This window comes from Myotis davidii, unplaced genomic scaffold, assembly GCF_000327345.1.
Source record: "Myotis davidii unplaced genomic scaffold, ASM32734v1 scaffold107, whole genome shotgun sequence".
Classification (NCBI taxonomy): domain Eukaryota; kingdom Metazoa; phylum Chordata; class Mammalia; order Chiroptera; family Vespertilionidae; genus Myotis; species Myotis davidii.
The window spans coordinates 6,554,648-6,574,014 of NW_006383012.1; the positions used below are offsets into that span (position 1 = coordinate 6,554,648).

General features: G+C 47.6%; 1 protein-coding gene across 2 annotated transcripts in view; it reads right to left on the minus strand.

The window, feature by feature from the left end:
- GFRA1 (GDNF family receptor alpha 1) overlaps positions 1–19,367 on the minus strand; it is a 182,008-nt gene that overhangs the window by 160,220 nt on the left and 2,421 nt on the right. The window lies entirely within an intron of this gene.

Here is a 19,367-nt window from a genome sequence, read left to right on the forward strand (position 1 = left end):
GAATTATATCTCAATGAAGCTGTTATCCTGGCCTCTAACTCAGTCGTTCTGTTTCTAAATATAAATTCCCCCCATAGCACAGAAAGGCGAAAGTAAGAACATTACTGCAGCATGATGTGTATTCCCCCCCCCCCAAACAAGGAAATAACCTCAGTGCCCATCCAGTGCGGAATACTGTCCATGAAAACATATATGCAGTGAAGCATAACCGTGGCCCGGATGAACATGGGCTCCACAAACACAGAATTCCAGAGAGGCAGAAAGGAAGTCATTCTGCAGGCGGACTAAGACGGACCTGTAGTCTTGAACTCTTTCCTTCCAGAATGTGGCCCAGGTGGTGTGAGGAGGAATTGAGGATCCGAGCTAGAGACCCAGGAGGGCCTTGGGTTTTGTCCTTCTCCTGCTGCAAAGACGGGGCCAAGTCATCTCCAGTCCCTAGACCTGAGCTCCACCTAAACAGGCCAGGCTTGCTCCCGTCAGGTGGGAAGAAAGCAGCTGTTCCTGTCCCCAGAGCCTAAAGGTCATGGAGAGGATGTGCTCCCCACAGGAGAGGAGAGATGGCTGACCTTGAGATGACCTCAAATCCCTAACTGGTACAACAGCCTCAGCAGTTCACATCTCACCTTCCACAGTCTGACCGCAAGATCCCCCTGGCTCCTTCTGATCCCAGAATCCTAGGGCACCCTGTCAGACTGCCTTGAATCCATCTCTCTTCCTGCAGTTGAAGAAAAATCAAAACAACCAAAAGCAACTTGAACTGCAGTGTTCAGAAAGCAGTCTGCCATGTGTCCCTTCATGCGAGCCTGCCACCAGGTCTATAAAGTGCCTTAGGGCAGGTATGAACGTGACTCCGGCTCACAGGGGAGGAACCTGAGGCTGGAGGGGTTACGAGGAGGGCCAAAGAGAGCGGGGTTGTCATCGGAGAGCCGGGGAGCTCAATCCCCAGTCTGCCAGCTCTGGCCTCCAGCAGCCTCTTTTGCCCAGATGGGTGCAGTCGGTCCTTCTCAAATGTGACAATGACGACAATGGGCTGAGAAAACCACGCAGGCCCCACGGTCCCTGCCACGGTGCATTCCGATGGTGAGGAACACCGGCTGGGCCGCAGGCCTGCTCCTCCCCATCCCCGCTGAGTCCTAATCGGCCAGAGATGACTCTCTGGTCCCATCTCACACTGACCTTCCTCACCTGCTCCCTCACACCACACGGCCTCTCCCGTTCTCTGTCTGGAATGCTCTTCCCACCTGTCCCTCCCAGAGAGCACTTCCTACACTTGAACTTTTCTATATGCTTGGGTCTCTCTCCCCTGCAAGACTATAAGCTCCATGAAAACTGGGCCAGTCTGACTTTATCCACCATTATATCCCCAAATGCCCAGCCAGGGACGGTGTATGCGAGGCTGGGAGGTCCGCAAATGCTGAAGCCTTTGTGTGACCATGAGGGGGGAGTGTGGAGCTGATAGAAGACAGTTACTCTTTGGCCCTAGAGGGGACCTCTCGACACTAAGGGCAGATCCAAGAGTGGGAGGTCAAGTCCCACCAGCGTGGCTCAGGGATGAGCAATGACCTATGAACCAGGAGGTCACGGTTGGATTCCCGGTCAGGTCACATGCCTGGGTTGTGGGCTTGATCCCTAGTGCGGGGCCTGCAGGAGCCAGCCACTCAGTGATTCTCTCTCATTGTTAATGTTTCTGTCTCTCTCCCCCTCTCCCTTCCTCTCTGAAATCAATAAAAATATTTTTAAAAAAAAAACAGAAACAAGAGCGGGAGGTCAAGAGGTGATGTTCTGGGTGGCAGTGCTACAAACCTGCCCCAGCTCTGGATCGCGTTCAGGTCCCAGGAACTAACAATTCTCATTCTCATCCAAGAGGTGAGTTTTCTGTCATTCATAAGCCAAAGCATCCTAATGGCCCCTCTCTGCCAGGCCTGCAAGAGCCCTGTATCAGCACGGTTTCGCACACTTCTGTCCTATGTCACCTAAGAGCTGGCTGCCAGATGAGTGCTTATTAATCTGTGTCCACCTCTCTGGCTCACACTCTCTGCATACTCATTTACTCATTCAACAAATATCTGCAAATATGGCAACAGAGAAGTGTGCAAGCCAGATGAGGTCCTTGTTCTATGCAACTTAATATTCTAGTAAAAGAAATGGGCAAACAAATAAATCAACAATGTAATGTTAGATAGTGCTAAGTTCTATGCAGATAATGAAGTAGTGAGATGTCACAAACAATGAGGGAGGAGATGGCTATGGAAGACCTCTGGATTGAAAAGGACAAGGAGGGTTGAGCATTGACCTATGAACCAGGAGGTCATGGTTCAATTCCCGGTCAGGATACATGCACGGATTTCGGGCTCGATCCCGTGTAGGGCATGCAGGAGGCAGCCGATCAATGATTCTCTGTCATTGTTGATGTTTCTATCTCTCGCTCCCTCTCCCTTCCTCTCTAAAATCAATAAAAATATATCAAAAAGAAAATGACAAGGAGGAGTCAGCCAAGCGAAGATGACAGAAGAACATTCCAGATAACAGGGAAGCAAGAACACAGGCTGAGGCAGAAGGAGCTGATGTGTTTGAGGGGCAGAGAAAGGCTGAGTGACCCAAGAGTCTGTGACCCTTCCAGAGGGGAACGGGACAAGATGAGGCCAGAGAAACGGGCAGGGACCAGATGACTCAGGGATCCTTCTCCGAGGGCAATCCGATGCCTGCGGGGACAGTCTCCATGTCTTTGAATCTCCCCATCCTTCAGGCCTTCTTACTTGGACATACCGCGTGTGTCCGCAGAGGAGAGGACAGAGTGAGGGACTCAGCTCCAGCACCAGTCTGTCCCCTGCACGTCCCTTAACCGGTCCAGTCTTTAATTCTGTCACCACCCATCAACCAACGGCCTGGACTTGGAGGTCAGAGAAGACTCTTTCACCTCCAATGTCCTCTCATTCTTTTCTTATGTGTGGTCTTTTTTTAAAAGAGAGACATCAACAGAAAACATAAACCCGGCCTGAAAAGAGAACTATCACTTAAGAATTACATTTTGAAAGCATGCATTGCAAGTGTCACTTGGGTCACACTCAGACACCAAGTCTCAGTTTTAGAGACAGCTGTTCTGCTGGCCTCCCAGAATTCCGGAGTGGTGACACGCAGCCATGGGTGCTTTCTGGGTAAGGTACACGAGCCCTCTTAAAGCGGGGGCCACAGTGCTGAAGCCTCCTGGTGCCCCCACGGCCCCCAGCCATAGCTCCCTCCTGACCCCTGGTGGTAGCCTTGCCCTCTTGATTGACTACCCTGTTGCCACCAGGCTCGGGGCCACCTGGGGGCCTTTGTGACCCACTAACACTGCGCTTTGGCCAGTGCTCAGATTGGCGAGTTCTTCCTTGTCATTTAGGTCTCAGGGGAACATCACCTCTTTGGAATCTTCCAGCAACTAGCTGGATGGTCTTAGGCTGGCCACTGGACTTTTCTGAGCTTTGGTGTCCTTTTATGAAAAATGTGACTAGCCCACACTCCGACCCCCCCCCCACACACACACACACTCTCGGGAAACACTCAGGGCTTTTGTGAGGATTAAATGAAATAACCTATGAAGGCATCTCCTCTCCTAATGCTGGGCACCCAGCAGGCATCCACAATCAACATTTTCACAATTGTCCTCTGGCTCACCAGCTTTGACACTGACCTCGGGGCTGGGGCTTGAGTTCCTGGGGACCCTCACAGCGAAACCTTCAAGCCCCAAGAGGCTGTCCATGGAAATCTCGGCCCTTGCTGGTCAGGCCTGTTTTCCTAAGGAGGAATCTTGTCCTAAGAAGGGTATTTCCAAGAGCCCGTTCTTTGGTTAAAGGTACCTATGACCGACCAGCCAGCATTCGAGAAGCAGGTGCCACCAAACCCCATAAAAAGTCATTTCCAGAAGCAGCCCTTGTAAGAGAGGATGCTAGAGGAATCTCCACCCCAGCTAGGCGGACTGGGATGAATGGGCTCAAGAATTCCGACCCTCAGTTGACCCCAAGCACAGTCTAGCTGCAGCAAGCTCACTTTCTCTGCAGTGACAGAGCCGCCAACAGCTGTGGGATGTCACACACAGGGCTGCTTGGGGCTAACGTTACCCCTCCTCCACCCCCAGAGGAAAGAAAGCACATTTCAGAGTCCCTACTTCTTCCTGCGTTGCTTCTGAGGAACAAACGTCGACAAGATATAGGATCCGCTGCCGTGTTTGCCACCCAAATGCACAGAACATAATTTTATACGAAGCTACACCCGCTTAATTGTGATGCATTAAGTATTATGTTCATTGTTTCTGAAACTGGGTGGAAATGAATAATTTATTTCAGACAAAGGAAACTCTTGAATATGAAATGCCTCATCTTTTAAAATTACAATTTGGAAGACAAGAATGAAAAAACACCCGTCGTCAGTGAACCTTACACAGCTAATGGGAAACAATGCCTCCTCTGTTCCTACTTTGTTTGCAAACATTACTTTTTTTTTCCTCTGGTAAACAAAATTTAATACAACGTCGTTGAGAATCATCGGGAAAGAGAAACACTAGGTTTTCCCCCATGCTCACAGCTGCTCCACACAGAGCTAGCACGTCCAACACTCATGTTCTGTGCTGGGTGAACACCCTTTCCTCTCCCTCCAGTGTCCCTGGGCACACCTGGAATCCACTCCCCAGATCCCTGCATCCAGTCTCTGCCACCTCCTTCCAGAGCTTTTTTTCTGGCACCCAATTCCTTCCGTCTCCCTGTCTCCTGCCTCTCCCTCCATGGCACTTCACTCTGCCCTGCTTTCTTCTTGGTTCTCCATCCTTTCCCCAGCAACCAGCACAGTGCTGGGCACAGAGTACCCCTCAGAGAATGTGACTACTGGTTATTTTTCAAGATGATCAATGTTTTGGACTGGATTACATTGGAGGTTGTCATTTCCTGCATGGCTATTAGTCTCTCTCTCTCTCTCTCTCTCTCTCTCTCTCTCTCTCTCTCGCTCTCTCTCTCTCAGCAGAAGAGACCTCACCCACTCAATCCACTGTCCCTATGTCATGCTAATACCTTGGGAGAGGGGGAAGAAGGAAGTCTGGGTACTTAAACAGAGGGGACTGGCAGTCACTCACCTACCATTTACTGAGTTTTGTCATGTTCTCTTTCTAAGTGCTGCCACCAGGAACCTCGGGAATGGGGTCCTATGATCACCCCCTTTTACAGACAGAGGAGCGAGAACAGAGGAACTCGTTAGCCATGTCGCACAGCTGGAATGTGGAACTCACATCTGCGTGAGATTTGCTCTTTACCACAACTCTTCCGTATTTCCTAATTTCCTAGGCTCACCAGGACCTCTGCCCCGCCCCGCCCAGGGCCCACCCCCACGTGGTCTGCCTGCTGGTTCTTGGTGTAGGAGTGTTGCCTGGCTCTGGGTGTGTTCCTGCCCAAGACCAGCTGCAGACCTAAAGGGCAGCGCCTCCTCTTCCACCCCACCCCCACAGTGTCATTAAAACACGGTCATAAACACACCCGGACTCAAGGGCACACAGAGAGGGTTCAAGAACTCCTCAGGCACCAGCTCTGTGAGTCGCAGTCATTACTGGCTGCCATCCCAACAGCCTCCCTGCTCAGCCCTCCCTCCCCAGTGTGCCCTGGGGTTAGCGGGCATCTCTTTCAATTAAGGCAACTCCCTGCGTTTAGAATCTTGGAGTCTTTATTCAGACACTCTCCTGCGAAATGTTCTGAAGCAAGTTGGAGATCTGGCAGCGAAAACTCCCAAATGAGACACAGGACTAGGGAGCTAGAAGAACTAAATAGAATATAGAAAATAAGTGAAGAAACAAGCCCATACAGGCCCACAGAGAGGTTGGGTAGGGCCATCCCTCCAGGCCAGGAGGACAGCCCCGGCCGGAGGAGCCACTCACACTTGCCTGGGCCACTGTCCCCGAGTCAAAAAGCAGAGCCCATCCTGGGTCCAGACAGAGGGGAGACTTGGGGTTGGGGTTGGGGCAATGCAGAAAGGCAGGTGGGGAGCCAGGACTGTCCACATTCCCACCGCCCCCCGGGGAGGTCTCCTGTCATCAGCCAGGTCTTCAATGTGTAAGGGCCCCCCCCTAAACAATTTTCAGTGATACCCACTCTCTTACCACAAGCCAAATTGTCTTCCTCCTACCACTCGCATTAAGACCCTTCACGACTTGGCTCCAGACCACTCTGCTGCTTCCTGTTGGCACCTCTCTGCTCCTCCGTCACCTGCTCTACCTGTGCCCACCCACCTCCCCAGGACCATCCGGGGAGCCCCAGGCTGCCTCCGGGACTCCTGCTCCTCTGCCCACCCATCACTGGCACCTAAATGGGGGCCTTTGTACACTTGGTCTTTTCACCCCGAAGCCTCGAGGAGGTCATTCTGGGAGAGAAGGTGAACTTGACCCACACTTGCTCCAAGTCCACCAGGAGCTGAGGCAAACAGCATGGGGCTCCTAGCCTCACTGTTATTTCCCCAGGAGGTACCTTCTGTGATGAGAAGCTACTCATCCACAAGAGGCCATCTCTGGTCCAGAAGCATCCAGAGGCCCTGAGTATGCTTTTATGACACAAAACTATATTACGTTGAACCAAATGAAATTTCTGCTAGTTCACTCTGAAAAAAAAAAAAGGCCATTCCATATGATTCAACCGAAAAATGTAAGCAAGGCTGAAGTAAATCCACCAGGATCCTTCCGTGGTCTGCTAAGCCCTGGTGCGTGGCAAACCTGCCCATCTCTTCTCCCACCGCGGCTGGTACCAAGTGCTCCAGCCATAGCAAGGAGCTTATTATTAACTAGCATCTTGGAGACTTGGTGCCTTTGTTCATGCTGTTGCCTCTGCCTGCCTGAAATGCCCTCCCCCCATCTCTGCTTACCAAACTCTATCCATTCCTCAAAACCCAAAGTCCCCCTTCAGCAAGCCTTCACAGCTCCATCTCATCAGTTATTCCCTTCTTGGGGCTACACCTGAGTGTTGCAAGGAATTCGCTTCCCACTTTGCATCATAATTTTGTTCATTCATACCTATCCCTAAACCAAAAAGAGAATCCTTGGAAGGCAACGGTCAGGTCCTATTTATCTCTGAGTCACTGAGGTTTCCCACTGAGCTCCCAGCTCTCCATAAAATATCTGATGAATGAATTTGGCAGAAAAATCATCCTATCACACTGGAAAATGTTGAAACTGATAGATTGACTAATTCTCGCTTCATTCTGAAATAAATGCATATATCACATATATTCTATGTAATATATGATTTATATAAATATGTATACACACACTTTGAATCATTATAAAGGCAATGTTCATTAAAATACATTTCATTTTCAAAATTAAGCTATCAGCTACTACAGTGTGTATATATATTTTAGGGACACCCGGTGTCTATCAGTCGGTAAAATGCTTAGCAATCCTCCATGCAGGCTGTGCACTTAACTTTGATGGGCCCTCTCCTGTTATGTCCGTGTCAATGGGTTCTGCAGCCCCATCTCCTGGATAACAATGGACTTTTGCCATTCCTACCTGTGTCCTGGACCTCAGCTTCCTTATCTATCAAATGGGGCCATGATTACCTATTCTTCAACAAGGTTGACACAAGTTATTACCGATGAACACCTAGCTCGCTGCTTCTCACAGCTGTTGCAACATTGCTTCTAGTTCTCTTGAGGTCTCATGGAGATAGCAACCGGGAGTAGGTCTAGAGTTTCAGCCTGGCCACTCCTTTTTCCATTCAAATGCCACTTGCCATTCATTCCTACCCATGCAAGAAAACAATGGGATTCCATGGAGGACTGGCCGGAATTCACTGGTCTCCTGGTATGGCCTTCAAGAGTGTATTTGAACCGCCTATCACAGGGATCAATGAAACATTTCATAAACACGGGCTGTAAGAAAACTGCTGGCCTGTTCCTACAAAGAATGCAATCAATACTTATTTTCATACATTATTAACTGGACACAAAACGATCATGTGCAAAGGGCGGTAGCGCTAGCGGTCGGCATGGTGCTTCTTAGACCATCCGGTGGGGCGAAGGGATATGGCCGCAGCAAGGTGGAAGCCGAATGAATGAGCGCATTAGGTCACCTCAACGTGGAACTAAACTGCGTATTCCTTCCCTTGCCACTGGGTAATGCTATTTATAGGACAACAGAACCAAAACCATGGCCCCAGGCATTTCGCTCTACCTTAGAAGCCTTCCATCTCATACGGAAATGAAAAGAAGATACAACCCAGAAGTTGCTTCTTTGGTTAATATTTCTGCAGTCCTGCAAGAATGCTTTCCACACGGTGCATGGTCTATTTTTCGGCTGTCAATTAGGAACGCGTCAGAATGCAGGGGTAGATATTAAAATAATCGTTATTGGCGTGTATTTCAACTCCAAAGGCCCTTTGTCAAACAGGGACTCAGGTGGGAGACAGGGAAGAAGAAACTGGGAATGAGGAGGGAGAGAAGGGACTGGATATCTAATCCTTAATAAACTAGCCCGCTTTGTGCTTAAAATCTCAGCCCATAACAGGAGAAAGTGCACAGGCTTTGGAGATGCAGGAACAGGCTGTGAATCTGAACTCTTCCACTTACCAGCTGTGTGGCCCTGAGAAAGTCACTCAACCTCTCTGAGCTCAGGTTTCCACCTCAGAAATCAGAGATGCGTCCTGGCTTTTAGCGGTGGCTGGGGACCCAAAGGAAATAATACCCAGGAACAGGCTGCCCAGGGCAGGGCACTCTGCAGAGCCTCCCATGGGTTTTCCTCTCCCTACACTTACCTCCCCTTTAAAGAGAGCGCAGGTTTGGAGCTCACAAAGCTCTGGGATGGATAGGCAGAGTCCCAGAGGGAACTGTGGTTTGACCAAAAATAGGCCATTTGACCAAATGATTAAAAGTCTGTCATATGCTAATGCTTGAACGGGGCGGACCTTGGGCCAATTTAGTAGGAGTAAATTGCAATTGATTTTCGAAGAAATTGCTTGTTCTCTTGCCTTTCCTCAGCTGTGTCACCCTCTCTCGCACACAGCTGCCTTTGTCACAGCCAGAACCATCTGAGACACGTGACAAGGGAGACCTTTTCGAGGCAAAATGTTGAATAATATACACATCCATACTCACACACACCATAAATCCATGCCCACGTGAGCAGGCAGATAGACTGTACAAATGTATCCACCTCTGTGTGCATACATGTTTATACCGATGTTCGGAGGGCTCAGTTTTCGAAATAATTCTGCACCACTGTTGTATCCTGCTGTAGGCTTTGCAAATCCCTCTGGGGTTGGAGAGATCTCCTGAGTCGCTTTTATTTTTGCAACAACCTAACTCTTTGAATAAAGATCATAAAACAGCACACCCCTAAACTCCCTCCATGCACTCCCCGCCCTGTCTACAGGAGTCCCTGGATATGAAAATGGTTAAAAGATCACAGGAGATAAAAAAATCATAAGAATAAAGGTTAACAATAGCCGCCTTCATCCCTAATTTCTGATACGAGTGATAGGCCCTCTCAGAACATTAATTAGAAAGGAAGGAGAGATGAAAGAAACGCCCCGGGGACATAATAAATTAGCCCCTTATGCAAATCACCCATTTGTTTTCATCACTGACCCAGCTAGTTGAGTCTCTAAATTATGGGAAGTGGTTAGCTTCTTTAACAAAAATTCCAGATAGAGGATTGATTTTTTTTTTTTTTAAATCTGAGGGCTAGGGGGAGGCTTAAGGCAACAAATAATTTCTCAGTTTCCTTGCAGGAAACTCTGAAGGGAGCCAAAAGATATGAAAACTAACGTTCCAGCCACTGGTTTCTGTTGCCAAACAAAGGCTTATTAATTAACCCTTGGAAACAATCCCGAAACAATGGATACCGGCCCCATAACTATAGTCCATGGCTGTGGTTCTCACCCTAACTGTGAACAAACAACGCGTGGCATCCTAAAGGGGGCACAGACCTGAACAGGTAAAGGGCCATTTAAAAGAGGTGAGGAAATGCCAGGATGTGGAGTTTCAAGTACCAATTTAAAAACACACACACCTAACTTTACTTATCATCACTGTCCTAGACAATTTATGTTCCCCTGTCCTAGAAATGTATGGAATTGTTTTCTTATCAAAGAAGGGGACTGGACTAGAATGATCTCCGAAAGTCCCGCGGCAGCTCCAATCCACTGATTTTATTTATTTGCAAAACAAACACGGCACTTCCGACCATTTAATTTGTTTAAATACAATCTTATGACAGGCATGTTGTCTACTGGACTCACTCCTGGCTGCGTTTTTCTCCTTCCTACTCTGTTCTCCACTTCCCTATTTCTTATTTTGTTTTATCTTCTTCCCTGTATTCAAATGAGCTGCTATAAATATATCCTGGTTCAGAGTAAGGTATATATTTAATAAATCAGGGTTTACAAATGTTATTAGTATGGTAACTAAAAATGCCAAGAGGGCAAGTTTCTTTGGTCTGAAGAAAATGCTAGAAGGAGAACAGTAAGTCTCAGAATCACCCAAGATTCACCCAGCAGGCCCTTGGAGACGGAAGGAAAACAGGTAAAGATGACTTTTGTCCCATGCCCTTTTTTTAAATAAAAGGATGCCCTTCAGGAAGGGAAGGCACTGGCCCAAGGTCACCCTGCTGGTTAGGGGGGAAGCTGGAAGCCTGACTCTTGGACCAGTGCTCTCTGGGTCAAACAATCCTGACTTGATCCTTTCTCTTGAGAATCTGGTACTGTATCCCAGAGAACAACAACCACAAAAAGCACATCCTTTGGAAAGAATAACCTTCGACAGCAGAAAATTAAGAGATGGCAGAAAGCAATCCTTTGGAGAACTAAGGAGAAGAAATGAGGACAGACATATTGGCTATAAATAATTCTGAGCCTTGTAACAATCTTTAGTTCATACGATTACTTGTCACTCACTGGTGTTTTATCTCCCCTCTCCTGGTAACAGGGCCTACAGTCACTCGATGCAAAATGTTTAGCTGTCTCTACCTTCACAGCCTTCACTGGGACACTGAGGCCTTCGCCATGAGGACTGAGATAGTGGGATGAGCTGCTGCTTTATTCATCAAACTTCGTGAGGCTGACAGTTCATCATCATAATAAGATTGGCCTTTAGGAAGTGGTCAGTGTCACAAGAAGACAGAGATTCCTCGGGTCATCAGGTAGACAATCAGAAAATATGTGTGGAATATGACCCCATACACACACACACACACACACACACACACACACACACACACACATATACATACATACACAAACACATTCATATATAGGAAAAAATCCACAAGGCTCATATCAACCTGTTTACAGCGATTATCTTTGGGAACCTGCACTGTAGGTGATTTCAGCTCATTTTCCTTTTTGACCTGTTTGTAATATCTTACTGTTCTACAATAAAAATGGATTCTTGAGGGGCGGGAGAGGGAGAGAATAAAAACCAAAAGTAGTAGCCTGTGAAAGTGAAATGTACGCGTCCTTAGCCCAGCCCGTGGGGACGGAAGCAGCTCCCAGCTGTGCGGCAGGCCCTCTCCGGGAGCCGTAATTCTTCCTGCTCCGAGGGGCGTTGCAGAGGAGATTTATGGGGAGAGGTCGGGAGAAGGGGAACCAGTCAAGCTGAGAAGGGAAGGCTGGTCACAGGAACCTGAAGCACAGGAAGAGCTCCCACCCCGTGACCCCCAGCTACAGCCAACTCACCTCCGACCAAAGAGCATAAGGAGGGGCCCCCGAAGGAACAGGGGGGTTCTGAGCAGCGGGGAGACCTTCCACCAAGGGGAGTTAAGACTCAAACTGGGTTCTGAAGACTCAGATCTTTCCCACAGGGCCCGCTGGATAGAGGGTAGGTTTTTCATTTCTTGTCCCAGGTGGTTTATGAGCGGCCTCCTTAAAGCTTGGGGATTGCTCTCCTTATTAGGACATAGAATCATTGTTCCAAGATCAGGGAATAGGGTTTGCTGGAGAGAGTCCCAGTCTGGAGTCAGGAGCAAGTCAATGGCGATCACGGCATTGGCACAGCATTAAAAATGGCCAAGACTTATGGAGAACCAGCTATGTTCCAGGCATTATTCTAGGTGTTTTACATACTGCATCTTTAATGCACAAGAACCTATAAGGTAGGAGTTACCGACATCACATTTTACATCTAAGGAGCCTGAGGCACAGTAAATGCAAATGACCTACAAAGTGAGAGCTAAGAGGCACCCAGGTGGAAGGAACTCCAGAGCATATGTTCTTCGTCCAGCACCAGCAGGTCCACAGCTGGAGAGTCACGAAGCTGCCTAGGCCACTGTTGGGACAGCAGCTGGTCAACCCAGCTTGTTTAGACACAGGGTGGCTGGAGTGAGACCGAAGATCAATTAATAGAGAAACCTAAGGAGGAAGACTGAAGCCAAGTCACCAAGCTGCTAGGAAAAGACCTGCCAGTGAGGAGACCAGGTGGGTTTGAGAGAAACTAGACACAGAGAGGACAATAACAAGGCCAGGGCAAAGTTCAAGTGAGAGATAAGACAGGAATGGAGAGAGGGCAGCAGGACTTAGTGATGGGTCCAGCTTAGGCATGAGATGGTAGAGGGGGTGGAGATGACCCCAATGCTTAGCATTTAGACAGATAATGCCATTACGTAAGACAGGAGACTGGGGAAGGAAGAGTGTTAGGAGAAAAGGGGAGAGATGATGAGATCCATTGTGGATGTGCTGCGTTTGGAGTAACTGAGATACATCCAGATGGAGTCATCCAGAACTCTGTTGGAAATAACCGGTTTAGAGCCCAAGAGAGGTTGGAATAGGAGGGAAGACTCTAAGTCATGGGTGTAAGTGGAGACTGAAGTCCTAGGGATGGATAAAATTTGTCCAGAGAATACGCAGAACAGAAAGGAGCCAACAATGGTCTCCTCTAAGGAGCGACATGTCCTGGCAAAAGTCTTGGAGGCTACCCTCAAGCAGTGTGGCCCTGGCCAAGCTGCTTGTCCTCTCAGAGCTTCAGTTCTATAAAAGCAAAGGGTCACAGCAGGCCCTTCTTCTCTGATATTCAAACACCCATGGTTAATGGGATGCCTGCTCAGGGCCAGGAAGGATGCTCCATGCTGAGAAGACGCCCAGCATAATGTGCAAGTCCTGGGCTTTGTAGTGGGAAAGGCAGACACATAAATAAGTCCTCTCAATATGCTGTGATTAACAGCTACCATAAAGGCAAGAGCAAAACGCAGCATGAAAGAGTCCCGAGTGGAAGTGCCTGTCAGGGAGAATTGCAGCGTGGCCCTCCGAGATGAAATTTGATCTTGGCCTTGAAGAACTAATAGAGACTTCCCAAACAGAGGCAAAACCATGCGCAAAGCTACAAGACAGTGAAGTCCCTGGGGGATGGATTGCTCAGTGAACGTCAGTGGAGAGGAGGTGGTGGGGCCAAGCTGGCGTGCTAAGGAGTTTACCATATGCCAGCATAGATAACAGGAAAGATAATTAGCTATCTTAGAGAGCTGAGTGGAAAGGAAAGGACCACTATACACCCCTAGCAGCTGGCATTTACAAACCCTTCTCTATGATCATGATTTGGCAAGACAGCAGATGACCTCCTAAGGCTCTTCTTCAACATGTAGAAAAATTTAAGAAAGTTTTTTTTTAATAGTAACATAAATAGGATGGAACATTATAACAGAGAAGCTACGTGTGGCTAATTGCTCATAGCATCATTCAGAAAAAAAGGAGCCAGATTCAAAAGAGAGTTGCAGCAGTTCTCAACCTGTGGGTCGCGACCCCCTTTGGCAGTCAAACGACCCTTTCACAGGGGTCGCCTAAGACCACCCTGCATATCAGATCTTTACATTACGATTCATAACAGTAGCAACATTACAGTTATGAAGTAGCAACGAAAATAATTTTATGGTTGGGTCACAACATGAGGAACTGTATTTAAAGGGCCAGAAGGTTGAGAACCACTGTCCTAGAGCAAACCATTCCTTGGGGACCGAACTCAAGATGCTCAGACTTCCTGGGAAGGTCTAAGCCACCCCCAGGACTTGGCAGGAAATAATGACAGAGCCAGAGAGCTGGAACTTTGTCTTCCAGCAAATCAGACTGAGGCTGTTCAGATCCTAATATCGCTCTTTCCCGGGGATCTATCCACTTGATTCTTGTTTACAATTCCACCAACTTCTATTATATTCTAAGAAGGTCTGGCATCTCTTGACTCTTCTCTATAAAATCCAACCTCCTAATCAATAGTTTTAAACCTCAAAGCCCTCCTTTCTGCTGGCTGCCCGTGGAGGTGCTTACATCCTCCCCCTCTGATCCTCCATCCTCAGGCTTTCCTTGGCACCGCCCCCCCTCTACTTTCAAAATCTCTCTCTGCTTTGTCTCCCCCTCCAGAGAGTCCAAAATCATTGCCAACAAGTTCATCTTCCTTTCAAATCACTATTTACTTCTTGCTGTTTCTTGAACTTCCGTGAAGAAGAAAATAAAAGGCAGAATGAAGGTTAAAGAGCTGAGAGTCATGGCTGCCAGAGACGTACATGCGAAACACCAGGGGTGGCTCCTCTGAGTGCCCCCTGGTGGCCCCCTAGACTGGGCTCTCTCTTCTCCAACACCCTCTTATCCTGGCTCACTTTTTCCTTTGTGCACTCCCTCTCACTGCCTGATTCTTCATGTCTGAGATCCCTAAGAACTACACCGGCATCAACCCACAGTGCAGGCACCTCCTGGGGCCCTTTAAAATGCCTGAGAGGCGGAGGTTTGAAGATGGCGGCGCAGGTGAATGCCTGTACTTGCCGCCTCCCACAACTACATCAGAATTACAACTAAAATACAGAACAACCATCATCCAGAACCACTGGAAAGTGGGCTGAATGAAGTCCTACAACTAGAGAAGTAAAGAAGAAAGCACACTGAGACTGGCAGGAGGTAAGGAGGTGTGGAACGGACTAGTCCGGCACCCACATGGGATCACTTTTTTAATGGGGAGGGGGATGGTCTCTGCGGGGGCCGCCTGGAGGAACAAGGCATCCCAGCCCCACACCAGACCCCCAGCTCCGGGTCCCAGAGGTGGGAAAAGAAGTCCCTATGGGCAGTAAGAACTAAGGGCTGTAAAAACCAGTGTGGATTGGGGCTCAGTGACACAGAGGCTGCTGGAGACTCAGCTGTTCCTCTTAAAAGGCCGGCACCACGAACTGAACTTACAAGGTCTTGCTTCCTCTGAGCTCCAGCACCAGGATGAGGCTCTGGTGAACACAGACACAGACGAGGAGAAACTGGATTGTCTGGCATCAGGGCAGGAACTCGGGGGCAGCTTTCTCCCAGGTCTCACAGGGCTAACTGACAGCCAATTAAGTTTGCTCTGCCCTGGTGATTCCCTAAGACCCAGCCTCATCCAGTTTACAATCCCACCCAAGCTGTGTGTAGCAGCTTTTGCATATAAATGGCCTGTGCTTGCTCAGGCTAAAACCTGTAAAACAAGCTGCAGCTGCGTCAGGGAGCCCAAAACCTATCAAGAAAAGGCCTAAGACTCAGCACCAGCACCAGCCTACCTTGCTTCATAGCTGAGCCTCATCTGGGCACTTCCAAAACCAATACAAAGAGGAGGAATCTGCAGATTTCTCTGTAGTTCCTGCAGGTTGGCCCCAGACAGTGGCTGACTTTGCATCTCCCTGGAGACCCAAGAGCCGTCAGTGTCAAACCATACCAGATTACGGCTCTACACATCAATAAGCAACACACTCAAGCGCAGACTCAGTGAGCACCAAAGCCCCACTGAAGCAAGTCCTGCTCCATAGGGGTGTCTCCTACACAGCAGCTCTCCCACTGTAGTCACAGCTGGTTCTCACAGGCAATTGGCCTAGAGGTCAACTCCTCCCAGTGACACCAACAGCAATTAAATCTCAACTACAACAAAACTGTGCTCACAGCCCACTAAGCACACTGACTGAAATAAAGAATAATATACAGGAATTCAACAGTAGAGTAGAGGATTCTGAGAATCAAATCAACAATTTGCAATATGAGGAAGCAAAAAACACCCAACCAGAAGAGAAAAAAGAAAAAAATAATAAAAAAAAAACACATTAAGATAGTGTAAGGAGCCTCTGGGACAACTGCAAGTGTACCAAAATTTGCCTTCTGGGATGCCAGAAGAAGAAAAAGTGCAAGATATTGAAAACCCATTTGAAGAAATAATGACAGAAAACTTTTCCTACCTGTTGAAAGAAATAGACTTACAAGTCCAGGAAGCACAGAGAATCCCAAACAAGAGGAACCCAAGAGGACCACACCAAGACACATCATAATTAAAATTCCAAGGGCTAAAAACAAAAAGAGAATCTTAAAACCAGCAAGTTATCTACAAGGGAATACCCATACAATTGTCAGCTGATTTCTCAACAGAAACTTGCAGGCCAGAAGACAATGGCAAGAAATATTCAAAGTGATGAATAGCAAGGACCTACAACCAAGATTATTCTACTCAACAAAGTTATCACTTAGAATTGAACATCAGATAAAGAGCTTCACAGACAAGAAAAAGCTAAAGGAGTTCATCACCACCAAACCACTATTATATGAAATGTTGAAGCGTATTCTTTAAGAGGAAGAAGAAAAAGATCAAGAATATGAACAACAAAATGGCAACCAATACATATCTGTCAACAATTGAATCTAAAAAATCAAAATAAATGAACAAGAAATCTAATGAACAAAATAAACTGGTGAATAAAGTAGAATCAGAGGCATGGAAATGGAACAGACTGACGATTCTCAAAGGGAAGGGTGCTGGGGGTGTGGGAAGAGATTAAACTAAGATCTTATATGCATTACCTATGGACATAGACAATAGGGTGGAGAAGGCCTGGGGTGGGGTGGGAACTGGGTGGAGGAGGACAATGGGGAGGAGGGACATCAGTAATAATCTCAACAATAAAGATTTTTTTTAAAAGTGCCTGAGAGGCCAAACACTTCTGCTATCTCATTTCCACAAGAGTGGTCCCCCCCAATCTCCCACCACAGTTCTCCCTGACTAGGCTGCCTCATTTCCCTTCTGCAGCTCAGGTTTCGGCACAGATGATAGTTTGACCTCCACATGGCCTTTAACTGGTGATCAAGTAAACAATGGCGAAGTTGACTGTGGGTTTTGAGGAGTCGAAAGAAAATGGAAACTCAAGGATGTCAAACATGTCTTGTTCGGTGAGAGGTTCAGCTCATGCTTAATGTATGTGGATAAACATTCTCTTCACATGGGCCAGGGAAAACCAAATATGGAAACTCTGACGGCTGCCATATCTGCCAGCAGAGGCCCTGTTCTGGTTTCCTCCGAGAGATTTTCAAGACAGAAGAGATGTTCTAGAAACTCAGATTCAAGCCATGAAAAGCAACATTTATCATCCTGCTCCTCTGTCCTTCTCCATCCTACCAACGCCAAGCTGAGTAATATGCATTATTCAATGACTTAAACCCTCTCGGCTCCATTTGGCTTTCCTATACCCACTTAAAGCCCAGAGTCACTGTCAGAAGTCAAAGCTCATTAATGCTGGAACCTAAATTCAATGCCCTTGAGATATAAAATGTAGTTCTAGACAAAGCCTTCCAGGCTCTGATTAATTCATCATGACTTCTGGGTTCTCACATTCAGGATCACACTTGCTATGAAAAGACACTTGGTGGAGGGAGAGATCCAAAAGTGAATGAGTAAAACTTGGTTGGTTCAGAAGAATCTCCTGTACTCATCAAAGAAATGCAGATAAACCAGCGGTATCTGAGAATGACCCAGCCACTTGGAGTGAGTCATGAAGACAAGGGCTGAAAAGACAATGCAAGAGCACAGTGGAGACATTCTAGAAGTGGCCTTGATCTTCCCTCAGAATCATGGACTGTTAGGACTGGAGATTATTCACTCCTATGGCCTCATTATACCAAGAGAAGAGAGATGCAGTGAGGGAAAATGAGACTGTTAAAGTCCCATAGCAGTTCTGAAATGATAACCCAATGGCCCTTCCTCTTCATCCACTTCTTTCCTCTCACTGTCCATGGGAAGGTCCATATCCTTCCAGGCATCAGTACAAAGACTGAGAGGTAACACATCCATGGGGTAGACAGCAGGCAAAAGGCACTGCCCTTCAAAAACACTAGGAAGGCTCTGGTTTGTGTTGCTCAGTGGTTACAGTGTCAGCCTGTGCACCGAAGAGTCACGGGTTCAATTCCCAGTCAAGGGCACATACCTGAGGTACAGGTTCAAATCCGAGCCCCAGGTCAGGGCACCTGCAGGAGGCAATGTCTCTCTCACATCCATGTTTCTCTCTTTCTAAGGGCACCTGCAGGAGGCAATGTTTCTCTCTTTCTCTTTCTTTCTCTCTCTGTCTCTCCACCTCCCTTCCTTCCACCTGCCTTCCTCCACCCCTCCTTCCCTTCTACTCTCTCTCTAAAAAAAAAAAAAATCAATGGAAAAAGTATCCTTGGGTGAGGTTTCACACACACTACCCTTAGGGGAGGATTAACAAAACAAAACAAAAAAAAGCACTAGGCAGGCCAAGTTCACTTCCAGTATCCCATCTACCACACCCCATCCTAGTTCCTACAGACCTGATCCCCTAAGAGCCCAGATGGTCACCAACACCTGTCCCAGCTGAGCCAAGGAGACAGACAGCATTAGTAGGGATTTAGAGTGAAAATTTTCGGCATTCTCCAGGATAACGTATGAATGCCTGATACTAAACTTGTACCCATATATCTTATCCCAAAACACACACACACACACACACACACACAGACACACACACACACACACTTTTCCTCTGAACCAAAGACAGACAGAATAATGTAGAGGAGTGCTTCGAAAGATTCATGAGCACATGAAGCACTGAGCCCAGAGATCTTCTTGAAATGCAAATTCTGATTCAGTAGACCTGGGACAGAGCCTGAGATTCCACACTCCTAACCACCTCCCAGATGACTCTGGGGCTGTTCTGAGGCCCACACACTGAGTAGCTAGGGGCAGACATTACACAATGTTGGAACCAAACAAACCAGGGTTTAAATTCTGGTTCCTCCACTTAGGAGCTTTGTGATTCTTGGACTGAGTTTCCTAACTTCATTCTGCCTCAACCACCTCATCTCTGAAATGGAAACAAGAATACCTAAGAAACACTTGATGATGATTACATAAGTTAATGATGTGAAGATGTTAACAGTGCCTGGCATAGTATAAGGGCTTGATAAATGTCAGTTGCTGGCTGCCTCTAAGATTCATGAAGGCAGAGACATCTGCCTGGCTCCCTGCCAAAACCCCAACGGCCAGGACATAGTAGGTGCTCAGTGGATGTTTGTGAATGAGTAAATGTATCTCCAGTACACCCACACACACGCTCAATATTTACACACTCCCGTGGTTCTATGGCTTTCTGTAGGGAA